We start from the raw sequence: 21165 nt of genomic DNA on the forward strand, positions 1-21165 counted from the left end.
TACCCCTGCCCCTGGAAATGGCATAAGTCAATCTCCCTTTTCCTACTGACACTTTTTTTTTTTAAAAATCACTAATGAATGCCGTAAGAAAACCACAGATAAATCCAGAATACTTATTTTAAAGCATTCTGGGCAATTTAAGTGGCCTCTCTAAATCATTACAGAGATTTTTCTCTTAGCTCATTTACTGCACTCTTCTTAAAAGCCTTTATCTAAAACCGTCAGGCAAACGCTCCATCTACAAATCCCCAAACTTGCTGCTTCCACAGTTCCACTGCTGGGAGTCCCATGCCTTCACTCTCCTCAATACACCTGGTTCATTAGGTGCCTTACAACCTCGGGTTCCTTTATCTAGACTGCACTTGATAGTGGCCACAGCCACTTTCCAGGCTCCAGAAAAACACCAATTTTTAAAAACAGCGAAAATGTTCCGAATGCTTGTTATGTACCAGGTCCTAGGCATCACGTACTTCACTGACTGTAAGGTGCACCTTTCCCTTCCACTTCCACACCTCTGAAACCAGAAGTTTCACATTTAACAGCACATCCTACTGAATTCATTGTGTCCCCTCAGGAGTACACTCGAGAACGCCTCACCCGGAACAGCATGTTAGATGAGCTGAAATATGGAAGAGGGACTCATTCCATCTGCCCAGCAATCCCGAGGCTGCACCTAGAATCTCCAATTTCCACATGAGGGAGACACAAGAGCTAACAGGCCCTTTTCCCGAAATTACACAGATGAGAGTAGGGGCACAGAGCTCCACCTGGGCAATCTGACTTAGTCTCGTATCTGAACCTACCTGCTCTCCCCAGACCCACCGGGCCACAGAGTCACACCAGAAAGCAGCAGTTACCTGGCCCACTGTGCAGCCAGCCTCATCAACCTCTCCCAGCTGTCACACTCACTCCAGGTCTCCAGAGTCCCTGGCACACCACCTACAGCGGCTCTCCCAAAACGTCTCTTCCACTTCCCTTACCTCTTGCTGAGTCTCTCCCTTCGCCATCCCAACACAGGGCTCTCTGCTGCCAACACCACCACGAGGATCAGCACAAGCTGGCCCCCGCTCTGCTCTGTGCGTTCCTCTCCCACTTGGACACCCCGCCCTCCACGGACAGCATTCTGTCGCCTGCACTCCAGAGCACAGGCCTCACCGTCTTTCATCTCTCTCTACTCTAACTTCTTTCCCTCGACCCTTGATTCTGACCAGGTCTCATCTATTCTGAAAAGCAAGTCACTCGAGGGCGTTTAAGAACCTATTTCTCATTTTTTAATACTCAGTCATTTCCCCACAACTGCATTCACTCGGTTAACCTGACTACGCATTTCCTCCTCGGAACTGCCTTCTGGCCTCCTTCTTGTGGGCCTCCTGGTCTCGCCACTCCCCTGATCCCACACTGTATCCAGTTCCTTCTGTTACCTATTTCAAACATGCCTCTTTCCTGATTCCTAACCGTGGGCCCCGGGGGGAGTCAACCAGCAGCTCTGTTTCTCTCTTCCTAGTCCTCTCGGAATGCTCAAGAGATGACCGCCAGGCTTCCTAAACTGGCTGCCTAAACTCCTCCCTAAATTGTGGTTACCATCTCCAACCTGTCTGGACAACACCTCCACTTGGACAGCCCACCTTGAATTCAACATGTCAATTCTAACTTAACACACAATCCTCATTCCTTCTGCAACTATTCTCCCCTATCCTTAAGTAATGACTTATTAATTTTCTAGCCAGTGAAGCTGGCAATTTAAGGATAATCTCTTGTAGCTTGCTCTCTCTTGTTCTCTCTCTCTCTCATTACTCTATACCCATATAATCACCAAGTCTTCATGGTTTTTTATCCGCCAAAAAAAAAAAAAACCTCTTTATATTTCCACCTTTACTATCACATGGGACACTCTACGCTAAATTTCCTGCCATCCAGACTCTACGCCTGCCCCTCCAATCCAAACTGTAGGTTCAAACACTGTCGGTAACTTCCCAATGCCCCCCCAGGCTGACACTGCAAGTCCCTCAACCTCACACTCCGCCGTCACCTTCCTGAATGGCTCCTGCACACCACCACGCTGGGCTCCACAGTAACATCCACTGAGTCCGGCAGAGCTGCTCACTGCTCTCCAGACTTGTGCTGTTCAATGTGACAGCCACGTGTGGCGACTGACACATAATTCAGATCTTAAAATGCAGTTACTCGTTTGCAACAGCCACATTTTAGGTGTCTGATAGGCCATGGCTATTGTATTACCCAACACAGACACAGCACATTTCTGCTACTGCAGAAATCCTACCAGACAGTGCTGGTCTAAGGACACGCCCAAGCTTTCCAGGCCACTGCTCTGCTTAGAATGTCTCTCTCCGTTGTACCCAAGCAGACCCCATTCCTCTCCACATCCCAACCCCTCACGGGCATTGTCCAGAGAGCTGACTCCTGTATCACCTTGCAGCAACTCTTACAATGCTGCTGCATTTACCACTTTTTGTGTCTTATCACTAATTACTGAGCCCCTCAAAATTAATTTCACAGAATAAAGGAAGCATACATTTATTAACAATAAAGCACCAAAACCATCCAACAAGGACATATTTAATAATCCTCTTCCATGCAAAAGACATGCTTTTTTCAGTCTAAACAAAGATCTTGTACTTCGATAAATGACCAATGACTTAATTTAATGCCTAATTATAATAACTACAAGATAATTAGTTTCCCCTTTTTTCTTGTGGTGTTTGAAACTGAAAGACAAAAAGCTATAAAGTCCTGAAATACTTCCACTTTGCTTAAACACACCGCAAGAAAACCACAAAAGATAGACAAGGAGAAGAAAATGAATGAATAATTTGTGTAACTATACTCTAACATCTGAGATTGTACCAAAAAAAAAAAAAAAACTGTATTGTTATAGCACTAAAATTAAGGGGAGCTACAAATAAAGCATTAACAATTATGTATAAAAGTATATTTCTGAATAAATATAGACCTCTTGATCCTCCACTCCCTAGGCATGACACAGTGAACACTGGTTTGCATCTTGAGCTTCCAAGCATGTAGACACATAATTGATAGCTGTCTGTGTATGTGTTCTTTCTTTAAATTCAGGCTTACCATGTCAAAAAATTGGTTAAGAAAACCAATCCACCACACCACAGACCTGGGTGCTTATAAGACATCAGGCTTCTTTTCCAAACACTTGGAGCCAAGAAGAGGAGGGATTTGGGGAAATCACCAGGTTAAGGGCTCCCTACCCTAGAAGGTCTGACGCTTTATTTTTAAGAAGCCTTCTCTGAAGTTCTAATTTTTGCTTCTGTCAAAAATTACAAAGATCACTATGCAAATACTGCGGTTCCCAGCACCCTCCTACGACTCTGGTCCAGTCAGTGGAGTTGAACTGTTTATGAAAATTTTGGCTTTTACTGTGTGAAAGATGGGTTCTCTATGCCAGTGAACACTCTGGAGAGCCTGCTACAGATGTATTTTTTTACCTATAAAGACTAGCTGTGTTGGGGAGGGAAATTAAAAAAAAAAAAAAAAAAAGACTAGCTATGCATCTCTTAAAACTGCCACCATCTCAACAGTACACATCAGAATGAACACTTTAGAGTAATGACTTGGTTTTTGTCTGTCTTTTCTAAGGAACCTATAGCAATGTAAGTGTTACAAACACTTCAGGTACTTTTGCTGCAAATCAGATGACACATCACCAGTTTAGACTGAATATTTGTGCTAACCAGAAAATAACAGAAGAGTCCAGAGATTTCAGGGGGCCGCCATTTGTTATCAAATCCTGCCCTTCAATCTTGGTATCAAAAAGTAAAACCATATAGAGACGTCCCAGAACAGAACATTTCATGTACCTCAAAAGCATTTATGACTTAATACTGATTTCTGCACCTTTTTATATTTAAATAGTCCTTTTCTCCTCAGACCTTTCTAACTCCCTCTGGTATCCTCCAGATTCTTGTCTCAAAGGACTCCCTCCAACTTCAGCTTTTGGTGCGAAATGTGATTTGCTTTTGAGAGTCAAAAGGAGATTCACGTATTTCCCTGTGAATCAGATTTAATTTGAACTTGGGTCTCCCACTTTCTAATAAGGTCCCATTGATTAAATTAGACTTGGGACTTTTCTTTTCCATTTTCAGAAAGAAAAAATCGATTTTAATCTGTATAAAACAAACATCTCTCTACGGCTGTCAGACTTGATTCAAACTTAGCTCAAACAAGGTTAGATATAAAAAGTCTGCATCATGCCAAAAATTCTTCTTTCCCACCTGTCCCAAATTCACTGGGTATGCTCAGAGCAAAGCCTCAGACACAGTGAGCAGAGCAGAAGGAAGCAAACAAGTGAACACTCCCAGCACTGGGAAAGTTCTGGCTTTCCCTATCCTAGCTCTGGACAGGGAGCTTGAGGCAAGTCCGTTACCTTCTAGGGGACTCAACTGCTCGTCTTGATCTGAACCAACTGGATTAGAAAAATCTTCACTGCAACTTTTAGCACTAAATATCTCTGCTCTTCTAAAAGACAACTACAGATCTGAACATCTCTGAACGCACTTTCAAGGAGTGTCACCAAAGTACTTCCCCTGAAAGACCACACACTTTGGGTATTCAGGTGTATACAGACATTTGCCAGGGCGTGTAAACACTTTTGGATGAGAGGATGGGAGTAATGAGAGGATGAAGGATCCACAATTTCTTAAATAGCCCTGACCAAAAAAAAGGTAATAACTATATTATAAGACATTACACAAAAGTTGCCATTAAATGTTAAAAAAAAAAAAAAAACCTATGGATTTTGTAATGAACTACCCTTATCTCAAGCTGTAGTGTTTAACAGCCCAGGAAGACATACTCATTCTGAAAAGATAGATAACTAGAATAATCTTCATCACGACCATCAGCTTGTGATTACACAAGAAAACACAAGGGCAAAGTGGCAGGAATTACTCTGAAAAGCAGAGATAAAATTGATTTGGTTTTGAAATGCATTAATTTTATGTCAGATTTATTTTTCAAATTATGTGCTGCTTTGACAACTATTAACATTATTAGCTGTTAACATTATTTTTCCTTTTTTAATCACTTACAAAGGGACAATAGGAGAGGACAGCTTTGAAAAGCACGGTAGTGAGCAAATTTGTTGAAGGGCTTAATAAATAAAAGCAAAGTCATGTATATAATAAATCCCAGCAGAATAATGAGTGGGTATTCCAGATGGAAAATAAAAAATAGATAAGAACGAGGCTCGAGAGGCAGAACTGCCTTGCCCATGCCCAGCTAAGATTACATATCATAACCACTCAACTGGTCAAAAGCAGCCTGAGATGAGATACTGAGTTACTCTGATTTTAGTTTCATCACCTGTAAAACGTGACAATAGCACTTAGAGAATTTTAAGGCTTAAATGAGATATGCGAATTGTACAAATGCCTAGCACACCGTGAAACCTCAGGGAAAAAAATTAGCTACAATTATTTCTTCTACCTAATGCTCTAACTCAAATTAGGATAAATACGATCTACATTCTTTTTTAAAATTTTTGGGTACTAAGAATGCAGGGCATGATTTGATCACCTGATTTTCAGCAAAAAAACCCTCAAGTCTTTTCAATACTCTATTACAGCTTCCTTGTAAAAGAAATGAAAGCAAACTTCAGAAGTATTAGTTACTTAAAATCTAAATTAATGTCATCATTTTATCCAGTCCTTTCAGCTGTCCCTTTGAAACTGTTCCTTTGATGAGAACAGCTAGTTAGTGGAACAAATGATTGACATGTGCACATCTCTGTCTTTGACCCCACAGACTCCTTAGCGGTAACGAGTAAGGCCGGTTTGACAGCACCTTCTATGACGATGGAACTGTTCTGTGGGCACACCGTCCAATATGGCAGCCGCTCGCTGCTTGTGGCTGTTGGGCGCTTTGGAAATGTCACTAGTGCTGAGAAAATTAATTCTTATTTCATTCTAATTAGTTGCAACTTAAATAACCACTTGTGGTTATGGCTACCTTAATGGACAGCACAGTTTCAATGATCCATAGATCGAAAAAGGATTCTAAGAAATTCAAGCAAAAACCAAGGGTCTCCTATCCCTGAACGGGTCATATGTTCAATTTAATTGCCTGTGTTTTCAGTGGAGGCCTGGGAACTGTGACTAAAGGAATAACATGTCAGCTGATATATTAATACACAGCAAAGTCGGTGCTAATAAAAGGATCAGAGATAAAAAGTATGTGGTCCTCTGATATTTTAGAAGGTCCCTAAGGCTAAGTTAAATTCAAGTTCACTCGCAGCCAGCTTCAGTGCCTGGATCAGAGCTGCAAAGGTCCTCATCAGCACCCCCCTCGCATGCGGTTCTTCACCACTAAATGGAAAGCTGCTTACACAATGCAGACTTAACAGCTCTGCATTTATCTTCATTTTCTTTTTTCAGAAATTCATTGTTTGGCAAGCCAAAACGCTAGCGTTCTTGGCCATCTTGGCCTTTCCCCTATAAACAAAATCTATGTACCACCCATATCTGAAGCATAAGGCCAGACTCCTGCTTAGCTGCCCTGTAATATGGTTTAATTATGATGACTGAACTAATAGGCTGACATCATAGACTTTTACAGGCTGACCCCATGTCATCCTGATGTATCATTTTGCACCAGTTCAGTGCTGTAAATCAATTTAAGATCTCAAGCAGGTTGAAAAGGCTGGTAATGATGCTTTCTCTGCCGTCTCTGGAGACTCTACATTATACACAACTTACATTATTTATAAAGCCTCCGCGATGCCTCCATTAGCCTTGTAAGACTACATAAATGAGATCTTTTATACATACACAACTTGGCCTTGATTATGTAGGCGACTGCAGCTTAAATAGGCTCGCCTAATGACACTCGAGTTTACTCTTCTTCCAATCAACCAAGCTACTACATTTTACCTTAAACCCAGAATTGCTGGAGATCAACATTGCAAACTTGAAATTTAGTCTCTCACTAATAAGTGTGGTTGGGAAAATGATATTTACCTTCTTTTAATACTTTAATGAACTCAGTAGGAAAAAAATAAACTGACTCAAATTCCAAGAGGTGTAAGGGCTTAACATTTTTAATGGCCTAAAAGCTGTCCTTCCTCTGAAGTGGGAAAGTCATCGGCTCTTCAAGGGTATAAAACTAAAGGGTACTTCTGCAGAAAGCGACATGTCCTTGGTTACATACCTATGGGTGGTGGGGTCAAAACTAAACCAAGGACAAATCCCTACCCTCAGAAGAAACCCGACGCTGCCTGGATCCTCCGAGGGTCTGGCACCACCCACCTCCAGAAAATCATCTCTCCGGGCCCTGGTGACAGTTCCCTAAGAACTGCAGCATTACACAAATGGTGCGCCACCTGCACCGAGATATCAAGTAACTGCAAATGGGAAGGAGGGAGGGAGGGAGGAGGACAGACACTTTAATCAGTACAGCCAGCGTACTTAGGCCTGGCACCCACATCAGAATAACACTGATGCAAAAATATTCACACCAACTGAAAAAATGCCGGGGCCGCTCGCACGTCGCTTCTGCCTCCCTGCTTTTCAAACAGTGGTTCCAAGCCAGCTCAGCCACCTCCAATACCCTGCAGAGGGGTCATTACGAACAGGGCGAAAAATCGGCACGGGCAGGGAGCAGTTTTCTCATGGTGCCGCCGAGGTGTGGGCATGCTGTCCAGGTCAGGCACCGCGAGTCGAGAGTGAAAGAGAGAGAGAGAGAGGTTGATTGATTTCTGTGCCCAAGCTGCTGGGAGTTTCAGCCACAGGAAGACAGAAATCATGCAACTTCTCTATCATTCCACATACTTGGAAACTTCAGATCCAACGGGAAGAGGGCACGGCGGGGAGGCGCAGGGCCGGGTATCCCCCCGGCACTCACGGAAGCGCTGCTTTTCCCCGGGAGCAGATTCTCTCCGAGACCGGCCTCGGTGATCGGCAGGAAAGCGCCTCCCCGGTTACGGCGCACCGCACACTTCAAAATCGCTTGCGCTTCCAAATAAACAAAAGCCGCAGCCGCTGGTGGAGCGGCGATCCGGCCAGGGAGTCGTTCCTCCTCCCGGCCCCGGGCACGGGCAGGGGCCGCGCTCCCTTCCAGCCCTCCTCTATAGGCAGCGAACCAGGCAAACAAGCCCACGGCCCGTCTCCCTCACGCCCACCGCCCCCACCTCGCCCCACAAACACCGACAAAGCCGGGGCGCACAGCAAAGGAACAGTTGTTCGTCGGCGAACTCACGAATGCACATGCAGTGAGGCAATCGAATCCGGTCAAGGGAAAGGAATGAGACGACACTCGCTCCGAGACGCAGGGGGTGGAGGCGGAAGAAGGGGGGAAAAAATTACGCGCCGCCGCCAAAGCTTTGAATAAATTAGAGGGAATTTCGGTGCGAACTTTCCTTGACCTCGACCCCAAAGAGGCTCCCTGGGGGGCCGCGAAGGGGACCCGCGTGGGATGCGGAGGAGCCCCCCCCCCCCAGGGCGTCCCTTTCCTCCAGGCGGGCAGCGCCGGCGGCCGTCCTCTGCGAGCCCCGCAAGGGTCGCCCCGGCCGGCGGCGGCGCGGGACACAATGGGCCCGCGGGGCCAGGGCCTCGGCGCCGCTGCAGACAGGGAAAGAGAACCGGGGACGCGGGGCGGAGGGGGAGGGCGGCCGCGGGGCGACCCCGCGGTGGGCAGGCCCGGGGGGCCGAGGAACGCGGCTTCCCCACCGCGGACCCAACAAAGACGCGCGGGCAGTCCTGGCCGGGCGCGACCGGGCACGAGAGGAGGACCCGCGGACAGGTTCGCTCCTCACAGCGGCCGGGAGGCGCCATCATGGTGCTGGTGGTAGGGGTGGGGGTGGGGGGTCCGCGGTCCGCCCCACGCGGGTCAGAGCCCCTCGCGCCGCGCAGCCCGCGCCCGACCGCGGCGGCCCCGCGCCCGCCCTGGCCGAGGCGGCGGAAGCGCTCGGAAACCCAGGGCGCCGAGCGGAGAGCGGGGATGCGGCAGAAGGCAAAGTTGGGTTCGGGTCTGTTTCGTTTTACCGGGTTGGCGGCGCGCCTGTCCGCGCGGGCGCACGAGTGGCTGGGCGAGCGGGGTCCCGCGGCCCGGATCCGAGCCGCCGAGCGGGGCGCCGCGCTGCGCTCGCAGGGTCCCTCCCCGCGCCGCGGCCCGGGCTGAGCCGCTCGGCCTCTCCGTCCTCCGCCCGCCCGCTCCCGGAGCCTGGATGGATCTGGTCGCGCTGGCGTCAGGGAGTCGGAGCCGCCCAGCCTCCACTCCTCGGCTGCCAATACCCGGCGCACTCGCCTGCCCGCCCGCCGGCTCGCTCGCTCGCTCGCTCCCTCACACGCGCACCCGCGCGCCGCCGCCGCCGCCGCCTGCCGACCAGGGATCCTCTCCAAATTCCCGGCCCGGCGGCGCGAGCGCAGCTCTGCCGGTGCTCGCGGACAGCGCCCGCCCCCGCCCGCAGCCCCACGCCCCGTTTATTCCGGGGAGAGAAACCGGCGCGGGCGGCGATCTGGCTCACCCAGCGCTGCCTCCTGGAGCCGCCGTGGAGCGGCCCCGGTGGTGCCTTCTCTGCACGGGAAGTTCCGTGTTCCGTGTGTTTATTTTCCGAAATCTTGGTTAACGCGGTCCACCGCCGCCACCTCCCCCCCGAACTGTCCAGTAAACGTGGAGCGCGTTTTTGACAAGTGTCTTCCGACGTGCGCCTTTTCCCCTCGTGTTTTCCTGGCCCCCACACGCACTCCCCCAAGATTTGCAGGCCCCAGACGTTGCCTGTACCCAGAATTGGACAGACTACTTGGCACTGCATGTGCCCATACCAAACCCTGAGTGAGGAGATGGACTTTGTGCCGACCTGGGATCCCACGATCCAAATCATGACAGAGGTTTTGTGATCCAATTTGTACTTTATTTTTTTTTTTTAAGATGTATTTGTTTATTTGAAAGGCAGGGATATAGAAAGGGGGAGAGAGAGAGAGAGAGATCTTCCATCTGCTGGTTCACTCCCCAAATGGCTGCAATGACCAGCGCTGGACCAGAGAGGACACATGAGCCTCCTCAGGGTCTCCCCTGTGTGTACAGGGGTCCAAGGACTTGGGCCATCCTCCTTTGCTTTCCCAGGAGCATTAGCAGGGAGCTGGATGGGAACTGGAGCAGCCGGAACTCCATCTGGTGCCCATCTGGGAAGCCGGTGTCCTAGGTGGTCAGTTTACCCCCTACTCCACGTGCAGGGCCCTGTACTATTTTTTTAGATGACATCAACCCCTATAAGGCTTAAACAACTCTTATCTGTGTGATCTGCACAGGCATTGAAAATAATCTTGCAAGAATCAACTTCCCTGTTGGCCTACTATCTAAAAGCTGGCATTGAATCTTGAATAATTCCCATAATGTTGAGTTACATTTGGAGAAGAATAATTATTCTGAGGGATAGATTTCACATGAACCAAAAGAATCTTCACCAGCAATATAGAGAAAAAATCAGGGGCCAACGCTGTGGTGAAGTGGGTGAAGCCTCAGGCTCAGGCACCCTTGCTGGTTCCAGTCCTGTCTACTCCACTTTCAATCCAGCTCCTTGCCAATGCACCTGGGAAAGCAGAGGAAGATGGCCCCAGTGCTTGGATTCCTGCACCCATGAAGGAGATCTGGAAAAAAACTGGCTCCTGGCTCCAGATCAGCCCAGCTCCAGCTGTTGTGGCCATGTGGGGAGTGAACTAGCAGATGGAATATCTCTCTCTTTCTGTCTCTCCCTGTCTCTCTCTCTCTCTCTGTAACTTTGCCTTTCAAATAAATAAATCTCTCTCTCTTAAAAAAAAAAAAAAAAGGAAAACCTCAAAGACGAATGTCAAATAATGATACTCTCCAATTGTTCATTTACCTTTGTGTGTCTGGCAAGCCAATTGAATTTATTATTAATTAATTATTACATCTGCATTTCATATTTAATTATTCAAAGGAAATACAAGGAAACCCATAAAATTCCATTTATAAATTAGACATCAATACTTATGCTAATTAAATTCCCTTCTTCATTAAACGACTTGAGTGCTTACTGGTCAATTCTTGGATCTCATCTTATTTTCCCTTAATGCAGCAGGTGACACAGTCGCTCATTCTATGCTCCTTGGAACAACAGAGGAGAGACCCTTGTTAATTACAATTAGATCAGGTCCCTCCACTGCTCACAAGCCTCCCCAGATAAAGAGAATAAGGTGGACCCATGCAAGGGACCATTATTCAGCCAACAAAAGGAATGAAGTACTGGCTCATGCTATGTGGGTGATCCTTGAAGGCAGTATGTTAAGTGAAACAAAGCAGATACCACATTTTGTATGCTTCCATGTGTATATTCAGAGGAGGCAAATTAATAGAGACCGAAAGTAGATTGATGAGGTATTGGGGGATTTGAGGAACCTGATAGCTAAAGATTATGGGGTGATGATATTTTTCTAAAATTTGCATCTGGTGCTGGCTGCACAACTCTGCAGATGCACTAAAAGCCATTGAATTGTATACTTTGGCAAATTGACATGTGAATTATATCTCAATAAAACCATTTTTAAAAGATATGATGGGTAGGCATTTGGCACAGCAGCTCAAGTTGCCATGTGGGATGCCTGCACCCTCTATCAGAGTGTCTGGTTCTAGTCCCAGCTACTCCACTTCCAATCCAGCTTTCTGCTTATGCAGCTCCTGGGATGGCTCAAATACTTGGGTTCCTGCCACCCACATGGGAGGCTCAGATGGAGTTCTGGGCTCCTGGTTTTGGCTTGGTCCAGCTCTGACTGACTGCTGTAGGCATTTGGGGAGTGAACCAGCAAATGGAAGATCTCTCTCTGTCTGTCTCTCTGCCTCTTTGTGTGTGTCTCTCTTCCTTTCAAATACAATCAACCTTTAAAAATTTTTTTAAAATGTGATGATGGAACAGGTGTTTGGTCCAACGATTAAGAGGCTCACATCCTACACCAGTGCCTGAGTTGGATTCCTGCTAGTGCACATCCTGGGAGGCAGCAGGTAATGGCTGACCTGTCACCCACTTAGAGACCTGGATTGAGTTCCCAGCTCTGGACTTTGGCCTTGCCCAGGCCTGGTAGTTGCAGGCGTTTGGGAAGTGAACAAGCAGATAAGAATGTGCTCCCTGGTTCTCTCTCTCCCTCTCAAATATCACTAATTAATTCATTTTTAAAACATGACAAATTATATGTGTGTTCCTTGATTGGATCCTGATGGGGGAAACTATATGACTACATAATAAAGCTGTTAATTTTTTTTTTTATTTAACAGGCAGAGTTAGATAGTGAGAGAGACAGAGAGAAAGGTCTTCCTTCTGCTGGTTCACCCCCCAAATGGCCGCTACAGCCGGCACTGCACCAGTCCGAAGCCAGGAGCCAGGTGCTTCCTCCTGGTCTCCCATGCAGGTGCAGGGCCCAAGCACCTGGGCCATCCTCCACTGCTTTCCCGGGCCACAGCAGAGAGCTGGACTGGAAGAGGAGCAACCGGGACTAGAACCTGGTGCCCATATGGGATGCCTGTGCCGCAGGTAGAGGATTAACCAAGTGTGCCACGGTGCCAGCCCAAAGCTGTTAATTTTTAGAAATCTATAGATAGCCTTCTTCATACAGTCTTTGCAGCTCCAAATAATGATTATTAATATTACACATGGTATAGAATTTTATTTTTCCTTTGTACAAGCTACTTCTATAAATGGTAATAAAATGTGGATACTCCTTTTAAAAGAGCATTATTGAGACAGTTGGCAAAACTTGAATGGGAACTGTAAATATCATTGTATTACAGGTGTTAGAAGTCTCTCCTTGGCTCATGGTTTCACTCAGACTAAAAGCGCTCACAGTGTGTACAAGACCCTGTGTAATCTCTCCATCTCACCCTCCTTTACCTCTCTGACCTGGGCTCCTACTCTCCCTCCCGCTCACTTCAAATCACCTTGGCCTCCTCATTCTTCTGGAACAATCTGGACATCCTGTGGGCTCAGCACCTGTGCACTAGCCGTTCCCTTCCCACAAATCCTCCCCAGGGACGTCAGGATGTCTGCGGGCTCACTGCTTGGCCCCCCTCAAGTCTGCACTCAGATGTCGGTATTCAATGAGACCCACCCCCGCTCTCACACTTCACATCCTCTGTCCCTAGTTGCCTGTGGATGTTTCACTTATCACTGTCTAAGCACAGAGCCAAAAGAGCAGGGCATTCAGAATACTGTGCTGCTACTATAACCTCAAAGCAGTGTCTGGCACCGAAGAGGAGCTCATTAAACAGCTGATGAGGGGCCAGGGCTGTGGTGCAGCAGGTTAAAGCCCCGGCTTGCAGTGTCGGCATCCTATGTGGGTGCCAGTTCGAGACCTGACTGCTCTACTTCCTATCCAGCTCCCTGCTGATGCACCTGGGAAAGCAGCAGAGGATGGCCCGAGTGTTTGGGCCCCCTGCACCCATGTGGGTAGACCCAGAAGAAGCTCCTGGCTCCTGGCTTCAGCCTGACCCAGCCCCGGCCATTGCAGCCATTGGAGGAATGAACCAGTAGATGGAAGCCCTCTCTCTGTGTCTCTACCTCTCTCTCCAACTCTGCCTATCAAATAAAATAAATCTTTAAAAATATAAATAAACAACTGGTGAATCAGTCAGTCAATGAAGGAAGCGAGCAAGCACTGTTCTAGCTCAGGGATCGGGGATCCGGTAGCAAACAAAACAGATAAAAATCCCCTCCTCATCGTGGCAAACAGATAATTAAATAAATACACACATATGCTACCTGGTGGTCCAAGGGACGGAAAAGCAGGGTAAGAGAAGTTATTGCTATAGGGACAGGAAAAACCTCACGGTCAAGAAAGAGGTCTTGAAGGAAGGGGAAGGGAAGGAGAAAGAGCACGTGATCTGGGGGTGGGTTTCCACCCTTCCAACCAAGCACAGATCTGGCGCCAGGCTGCAGAAGCTCACAGGAGACCAGCGGGAGGCACGGCGCATGCGCATAGAGGAGCAGGGTATGAGGGTATGAGGGCCCCCGGATGCATACAGGCTGGTGGCTGCAGAGATGGGGATCTGGGGCGCTCACCGCTCTCTTCTCTCCACGAGGTGGCCAAGGCCCTTGCGTTCTGAGAATGGCAGAGGGTGGAAGAAATGTGTACGCTGGAAGACGTAGGAGCGATATGCAACCATCATGTTCTGGGGGAAGCTGAGAGCCAATGAACTAACTACCACACAGTACTATGAAGTACCCACTTGAGGTCATGGTCATGAATTTAAAGGAAGAACAGTCAACACGGCTGTGGATTTTTTTGCAGCCTCAGTTGGCATAAGGAGGCATTGGTGGGTCTAACCAGGGATGCCTTTGGGCAGGTGGGTGTCATGGAGATAAAAGGTCAGCGGGTGGCCAGTAGGCAAGGCAGTGACTACTGGGGACTGTGCCCGGGAGGGAAGTGAGGACATAAAGGAATATGAGATGTTGGAAAGATGATAGCATTGATCAGGCCCACAAATTGCTGGAGTTGGGAGCTGTTCCCAAAAACCGGAGCGAAGTCTGAGAACGGGATACTTGAAACTGAAATCATGAAGCTGGTGTAATTTGGGGTAACGCCAGGATCAAGGGGTGTGGCCAGAGAAATTGGTTAGTGAGATAGGAAGGAGGGCAAGAGCTTCAGATTAAAGGGGATACCCAGAGAACTGAAGGTAGATTAATTATGCTATTTAATCATTTCATTTTGTTAGAAAAATCAGCTGCTAATCTTTTATAGTTAGATGAACCCTCAAAATTGGTTGCAAAATTTACATTTGCAAAATTTGAATGCAAAAAATCTGTTCAGACATGGTCTACTCAATGGAAAAATAAATGGAATTATTTATGTTTCAGGTCCCTCCGTGAACTTACATGGATCACTTTCCCTGGAATGAGACTGCCCAAGATCACAGATGTGCTATTCCCCAGATGAAAAGGAATTAGTCCGGCAGCCAGCATTGTGGTGCAGCAGGTTAGGCGCCCGCCTGCAATACTGGCATCCCATATTGGAGCACTGGTTTGAGTTCTGGCTACTCTGCTTTCAGTCCAGTTCCCTGCTACTGTACCTGGGAAAGCAGCAAAGGATAGACCAGGTAGTTGGCCCCCAACACTCTTGTGGGAAACCCAGACGGAGTTCCAAACTCCTGGCTTCAACCTGACCCAGCCCTGGCTGCTGTAGCCATTTGGGGAATGAACCAACGGATGGAAGATCTCTTTCTTTCTCTGTCTCTCCCTCTCTTTCTGTGTCACTCTGCATTTTAAATAAATAAAAGTTGAAATCCTTATGCTCTCACCACACCCTTTCCTCAGAAGAACTTAGGGCTGTTTATAATTATAAATGTATTTAGGCTTGTTGCTGGCTATCCAATGGGGAGATCACCTTAACCTTCTTCATAATACACAGGTAGGCACTGTGTATAGTTTGTTCCCTAGTGCAAGTGCAGTTTGCACAGAGCTGTCACAGTAGACTCTCAGATCTTGCTAAAGGAACAGATTTCTACTACCATGGCTGTGGTCAGATACCAAGTGATGTTTTTCCTTTAGGCGCTGGGTGCTCCTTCCAGGTCCTGGGTGGCAGAAACTCAAGCCCTTGAGCCATCGCTGCTGCTTCCCATGGTCCACATTCTCAGGAAGCTGAGATCAGGAGCTGGAGACAGGGATCGCTCTGGTCTGCTTTAACAAAAACCAGGAGGAAGAGGAAGCGAGGCAGCAGAAGCAATGTAAAGATAGGTGGCAGACCAATTAATGGCTGCTCTACACAGTGATCTGCCATCAAGGAGACCCAACAGGCCAGTCCACTGCAGTGGCTTTCAATGTGGAAAGTCAAGCCTTCAACAGAAGTCAGCTTATGAAGCGCCCTGGCAGCTCTACCAGCCAAGAGTTGGATCACTGGAGTGGAACTGCCCCAGAGTCAAAGGATTTTGGGTCAGAGCCACAGACCTTGCTGGCTCCAAGCTGAAAAGCCCAGCACTCAAAAGCTTCCAAAGTAACCACTACTGCTGAGGGGACAGCCAAGTAGGGTCAGCAACATTGCAGGCAGAACTGTACATTTCCTGTTAGAGATGCCACCTGCCTTTACCCGGCCAGCTCTCCTCCCAGGCCAGCTAGGTAATGGAAGTCAACAGGGTGCCTTCCCCAAGAGGTCCACACCTCCCTTAGGATGTACCCCATGTGAAGAGATAGATAAGTCTTGGCCTCATAACTGACAGGGCCTTAAAGCCCACCAGATGATTATCAAGCCCCTTCTGTCAGGTTGCCTCTCAATCAGAAAACTTAGTCGTGGCTTACATAGCACCTTTCTTAGGTTCTCTAATAATGACTCTGTCCTTTGTTCTAGACCCACTTGGGGCCTCATTCCTTTGTACTCATAGCCTCTACTCTAACTTAAATGGCTCTACTCCTGACCTGTGTGTACTGATGGTCCTCTCCGCCCCCCCCCCCCCCTTAATGTTGTATGATTATTCAGAATTTCTCTACAGACAAACCTCTCTATCTGCAAAAGTTGAGTGGCCTTTCTCACGGTCTTGTTTGGGATCAGTTTTAAACCACGTCCATCAAACAGTCCTCACAAGGGTCCAGGCACCCCCCCCCCATTTCCTCTCATCTATGAAATCCTCTCATTACCTGGTTAATGCCACTGTTATAATCATTGGTTGCTATTCTCACTCTTTTATACTACTGTGTCTGTTTAAGTGCTTATAGGAGGTAATAATGGAACAAATCAAAGCCCTCAGCAACCAGGTGGTCAACCAAATGCTGCTACAGGGATATACTTGGCTCTCTACCCAGGAGACAGCGGCTTGAGACATCGCCCCATGCCAGCGAAGAGTGCCTCGTCGCCCCATGTCAGCAGGAAGTAACTCTAAAAACAGTCATTGTCCCTCTACCCTTCCTGGACTTTTGGGACTGATGTAATCCCATACCACTCCTGCTTTATAACAAACAAAAGGGGGGAATGTTAGTAAAATGGCGCAGTCTTATCTATGGCGCGATGTACACCCTGACACCATCCTAGGCTCCAGCCCCCGGCCGCCATTGCTGGAAGCCAGGTGGCCACATGGCCCAACTGCCAGTGTCAGCCCCACACCCATCCTAATGGGATTCGCTGCTCCTACTTCCCTGCCCACCCTGGCAAAGTTTTAAAAGGACCTGTTCCTGAACATGTGGCTCTCTCTCTCTTTCTCTCCGTCTCCTGATCTCTCTGTCTCTATGTCTGTCTGTCTGTCTCTCTCTGTCTCTTGATCTGTCTCTGGACCTCTCTCTTACACTCTCCTTCTCTCTCTTTTTCCTTGTTTGCCCCTTCCCTCCAGTCTGTTGGGTTCTCCCCAATAAACTCTTGCCTTTCCAAAACAAACAAACAAACAAAATGTAGCGCATGCATACTTCATGGTAACTCTTCTCAGGGTCTGAAGTTCAGTGCTCAATGCGAGTTCTAGGAACTTGTCAAGACATTGTTAGCCTTTTTTCTAAAAGTTTCATGACAATCTCTACATCCCAAATTTCATGGGAAAATTTTATGATAAATAGTATGGTGACAGGAGAATTTCATATCGATTTCCATATTTTTTTGAAATTTGTGGGGCATTCCGTACTCTTGACTCAGCAGATCTATTCTCTGAGGCCACATTTCTGCTGGGGTCACGTAGCATCTGTAGCATGTAGACACAGGCCTGTGAGACTGATTCCTCTGTCCATCTTCCTGCCACGCTGAACTTCAGTGTTTTTATTCCCCTACACCACACCATGAGTAGTAATCCTGCTGAGCTCCAGATACATAATATATGGACAGCATTTTCTTTGCTTAATGACCTCTATTAATCCAACCATTATTACTACCCAGGACTCAAATGTTACCCCTAACTTCATGAAACAACAGTGGAAACCCTTGGTTTGAGCCAGCCCCAATCCTGAGCTAAACCACCAAATTCTGTGTCATATTTAGCCCTCCCCAGGGAAGTGATCTAGAGAAAAGCCTCCCTTGGTTCATTTGTCCCCGAAGACGCTGTACCCGTCACCTGTCCTTTCTTTCCCAAACTCTGGTTACTGTGCCTGGATCTGGAGGGTGGCCCCCAGTTCTCCACCATGCCCGGGCACCCCTCAGGTCATTCTAAGTGCTGAAATACTCTTGCTACAGGACTGGTTTGACCGTAGCATCCTTCTGCTTAGAGAAGTTCAATCATTTAAGTAGTGCCTCCCAATAAGCTTTTAACTCTCAGACCTGCTACCAAATATCCCTTAAAGATACATGTTTCTTGCTGGCACCGCAGCTCACTAGGCTAATCCTCCACCTGCAGCGCCTGCACTCCGGGTTCTAGTCCCAGTCAGGGCACCAGATTCTGTCCCGTTTGCTCCTCTTCCAGTCCAGCTCTCTGCTGTGGCCCAGGAATGCAATGGAGGATGGCCCAAGTGCTTGGTCTTGCACCCACGTGGGAGACCAGGAGGAAGCACCTGGCTCCTAGCTTTGGATCGGTGGCCATTTTGGGGGGTGAACCAACAGATAAAGGAAGACCTTTCTCTCTCTCTCACTGTCTAATTCTGCCTATCAAAAGAGAGAGAGAGAGAGAGAGAGAGAGAGAGAGACATGTTTCTTGACAGTCTTCTTCATACAACAAACCCAGGCAAATTTATAAACTTATTTCTACAAAACACTTATAAAAAGTATTACATCCATGGTGGGCCCTTGGTGGAGCAGTTAAGATGCTGCTTGGGATATCTGCACCCCAAATCCGAGTGTGTGAGTTCTAGTCCCAGTCCATGCTTGACTCCAGCTTTCTGCTAATGCACACCCTGGGAGAGAGCAGTGATGGCTCAAGTAGTTGGTTCCCTGCCATCCACGTGGGAGGCCCAGATTGAGTTCCAGGCTCCTGGCTTCAGCCTTGCCCAGCCCTGGATGTTGCAAGCATTTGGGGAGTGAATCAACAGATGGACTATCTCTGTCTATCTCAGTCTCTCTTTCAAGTAAAATAAAAATAAAAACTTTTTTTAAAAAAAAGTTCAGGCCAGCTCCACGGCTCACTTGGCTAATCCTCTGCCTGTGGGGCTGGCACCCCCAGTTCTAGTCCCGGTTGGGGAGCCAGATTCTGTCCCAGTTGCTCTTCTTCCAGTCTAGCTCTCTGCTGTGGCCCAGGAAGGCAGTGGAGGATGGCCCGAGTGCTTGGGCCCTGCACCCACAGGGGAGACCAAGAGGAAGCACCTGGCTCCTGGCTTCGGATCGGCGCAGCGCGCAGGTGGTGGCGGCCATTTGCGGGGTGAACCAATGGTAAAGGAAGACCTTTCTCTCTGTCTCTCTCTCTCACTGTCTAACTCTGCCTGTCAATAAATAAATAAGTAAATAAATAAATAAATAAAGTTCATATCATTTGTTCCTATTTGATGTGTGATCCCATTGAAAAAATTCTATACATTTTTAAAATCTGATGTCATTGCCTAGATATTAAAATAACAAGCAAATAAAAATCCTTTTAAAAGCTAGGATGATGGGCACATTGAGTTCAAATTTTCATTTTAACCAGTGAGGAGAAGTTAAGTAATTTTTTCCCAAGGCCAAAAAATTTAGAAATAGCAGAATCAGGCCCAGTTCTAGTTCTCCTCATCTAGATTTCTCTCTTCTATCTGCCAAAGCCTCATCCTTGAGGTGTCCTCTGCTCCCCTTCCTCTTCCTGTGCCCTGTGACGTGGTTGGGATATATCTTGTGTCACACGTCAGTCATTGTTTAACCCATTCATTAAATATCACAAGGCCCTGTAAGTACATTACAGAAATGAATGAATAATGACTGGCCCTCTCTCACACAAGAAAGCCCCTCTTTCTCTTTCCTGATACACTATTTTGGCACTAATCTCACTCAAAGAGCCTCGTGCTGGTGGTATTCTAAGTCAGATTTATAATGGTCACATTCTACTGAGCAGTGACCTGGCCACCTGGCCCAAGGTTAACACCTGAGAGTCTCTGACCCTCCCCACAGGTAGATGCCATCATCCCCACTTGCAGATAACACCAGTGCCTCCTTAAAAGACTTTGTGAGGAATAAAAGCGGCAATCACAATAGCTAACGTTTGTGTTTACGATTCGCCTGGCATTGTTTTGGGTCCCTTCTAGAGCTGTTATTAAGCCCCTTTCCTTTAAAGCAGTCCTGTGAGATAGAAAGGATGTTGGCTCCATTCTATGGGTGAGGAAAGTGAAGCACCAGCCTGGGAAGTGGGAAGTCCGCAGAGGCCTCTAAAACGAGCGCCATGGCCTCTAGTAGGCAACGTAGCCGACTTTCTTTTCACCAGATGTTCATGGTGCAGAGCTAGAATTGCAATTTCTGCCTCCAAAGGAAATATTTCAGGTAGACTCACACCAACAGAATCATTAGTGGACTAGCCAACTTTTTCAAGTTATCATGATTACATGATTTCCAGGAAAAAGAAATCCTGAAAAGTTGCACTACCAGTAGAAATGTCTCTGCTCTAGGCCTGCATCCATTGGCAAGATTTCCCACATTGAAGGAATGCCTTTGGCTACGTTTACCACAAAACCTACATGACAGTGACCTAAGCAAGATAAGCGTGTATTTTATCTCTTGTAAAAATATCAGAAAAAGGACTCCTAGTGATGTTGAGATGGCTGAAAGGCGTTAGGGCCAAGATCTGCAATTCCTTTCGCCTCTCCCTCATTATTGGTTATAATATAGCTGCTGCAGCTCTAGGCTTCATAACTGGATCCTTAGTAAGAAGGAAAAAGTGCAAGGATAAAAGGGTAAACTGAGTCTGGGGCCCTCTTAGGAAGACATCACGTACTGCCATCTGTAATAGGTCGTCACCAACTCACAACGTCTGCCTGCATCTCATTGCGAGAACTCTGACCTGGCCTCTTCCTTCCCGTGGCTGGGAAACACCATTCCATATTTTACTCTGTTCCTGCAGCCAAATGGCGTAAGGACGAGTGGACAGTGTGCTCCAAATGGCTTGGGCAGACGTGGCGGAGGTGATGGTTTCATTTCCAGGTTTTATTGCAAGTTTGTGGTCGATCCCACTGATGGCCTGAAATTGGCAGTGTGGGAGTATTTACACCACAAAAACTGATACCACAAATCAAGGTTCTGCCTTTTTCGGGGAGCCAGTGTTTAAACGTTTACCAGCACAACATTGACTATTGAATAGGCAGCCAGGAATCTCTGCTACAGAGGCTTTTCA

At 47.4% G+C, this 21165-nt stretch overlaps 1 protein-coding gene across 10 annotated transcripts in view; it reads right to left on the bottom strand.

Moving 5' to 3' along the window:
• The window catches only part of SMAD1 (SMAD family member 1), an 86546-nt gene extending 76866 nt beyond the window's left edge, over window positions 1-9680 (bottom strand). For 2 of the 10 annotated variants that reach the window (XM_070047474.2, XM_008267390.5), the window contains exon 1: window positions 9506-9680. The gene's annotated coding sequence lies outside the window, so the exon portion shown is untranslated. Of the gene's footprint in view, window positions 1-980; window positions 7039-8238; window positions 8326-9023; window positions 9387-9505 lie in introns of those variants that run through there. The other 8 variants (XM_070047475.2, XM_051820037.3, XM_070047471.2 and 5 more) reach the window with 7 other exon arrangements.
• Between the last annotated feature and the right edge of the window lie 11485 nt (window positions 9681-21165).

The sequence above is a fragment of the Oryctolagus cuniculus genome, chromosome 8 (genome assembly GCF_051225735.1).
Source record: "Oryctolagus cuniculus isolate XC-2025 breed Fujian yellow rabbit chromosome 8, ASM5122573v1, whole genome shotgun sequence".
NCBI lineage: Eukaryota > Metazoa > Chordata > Mammalia > Lagomorpha > Leporidae > Oryctolagus > Oryctolagus cuniculus.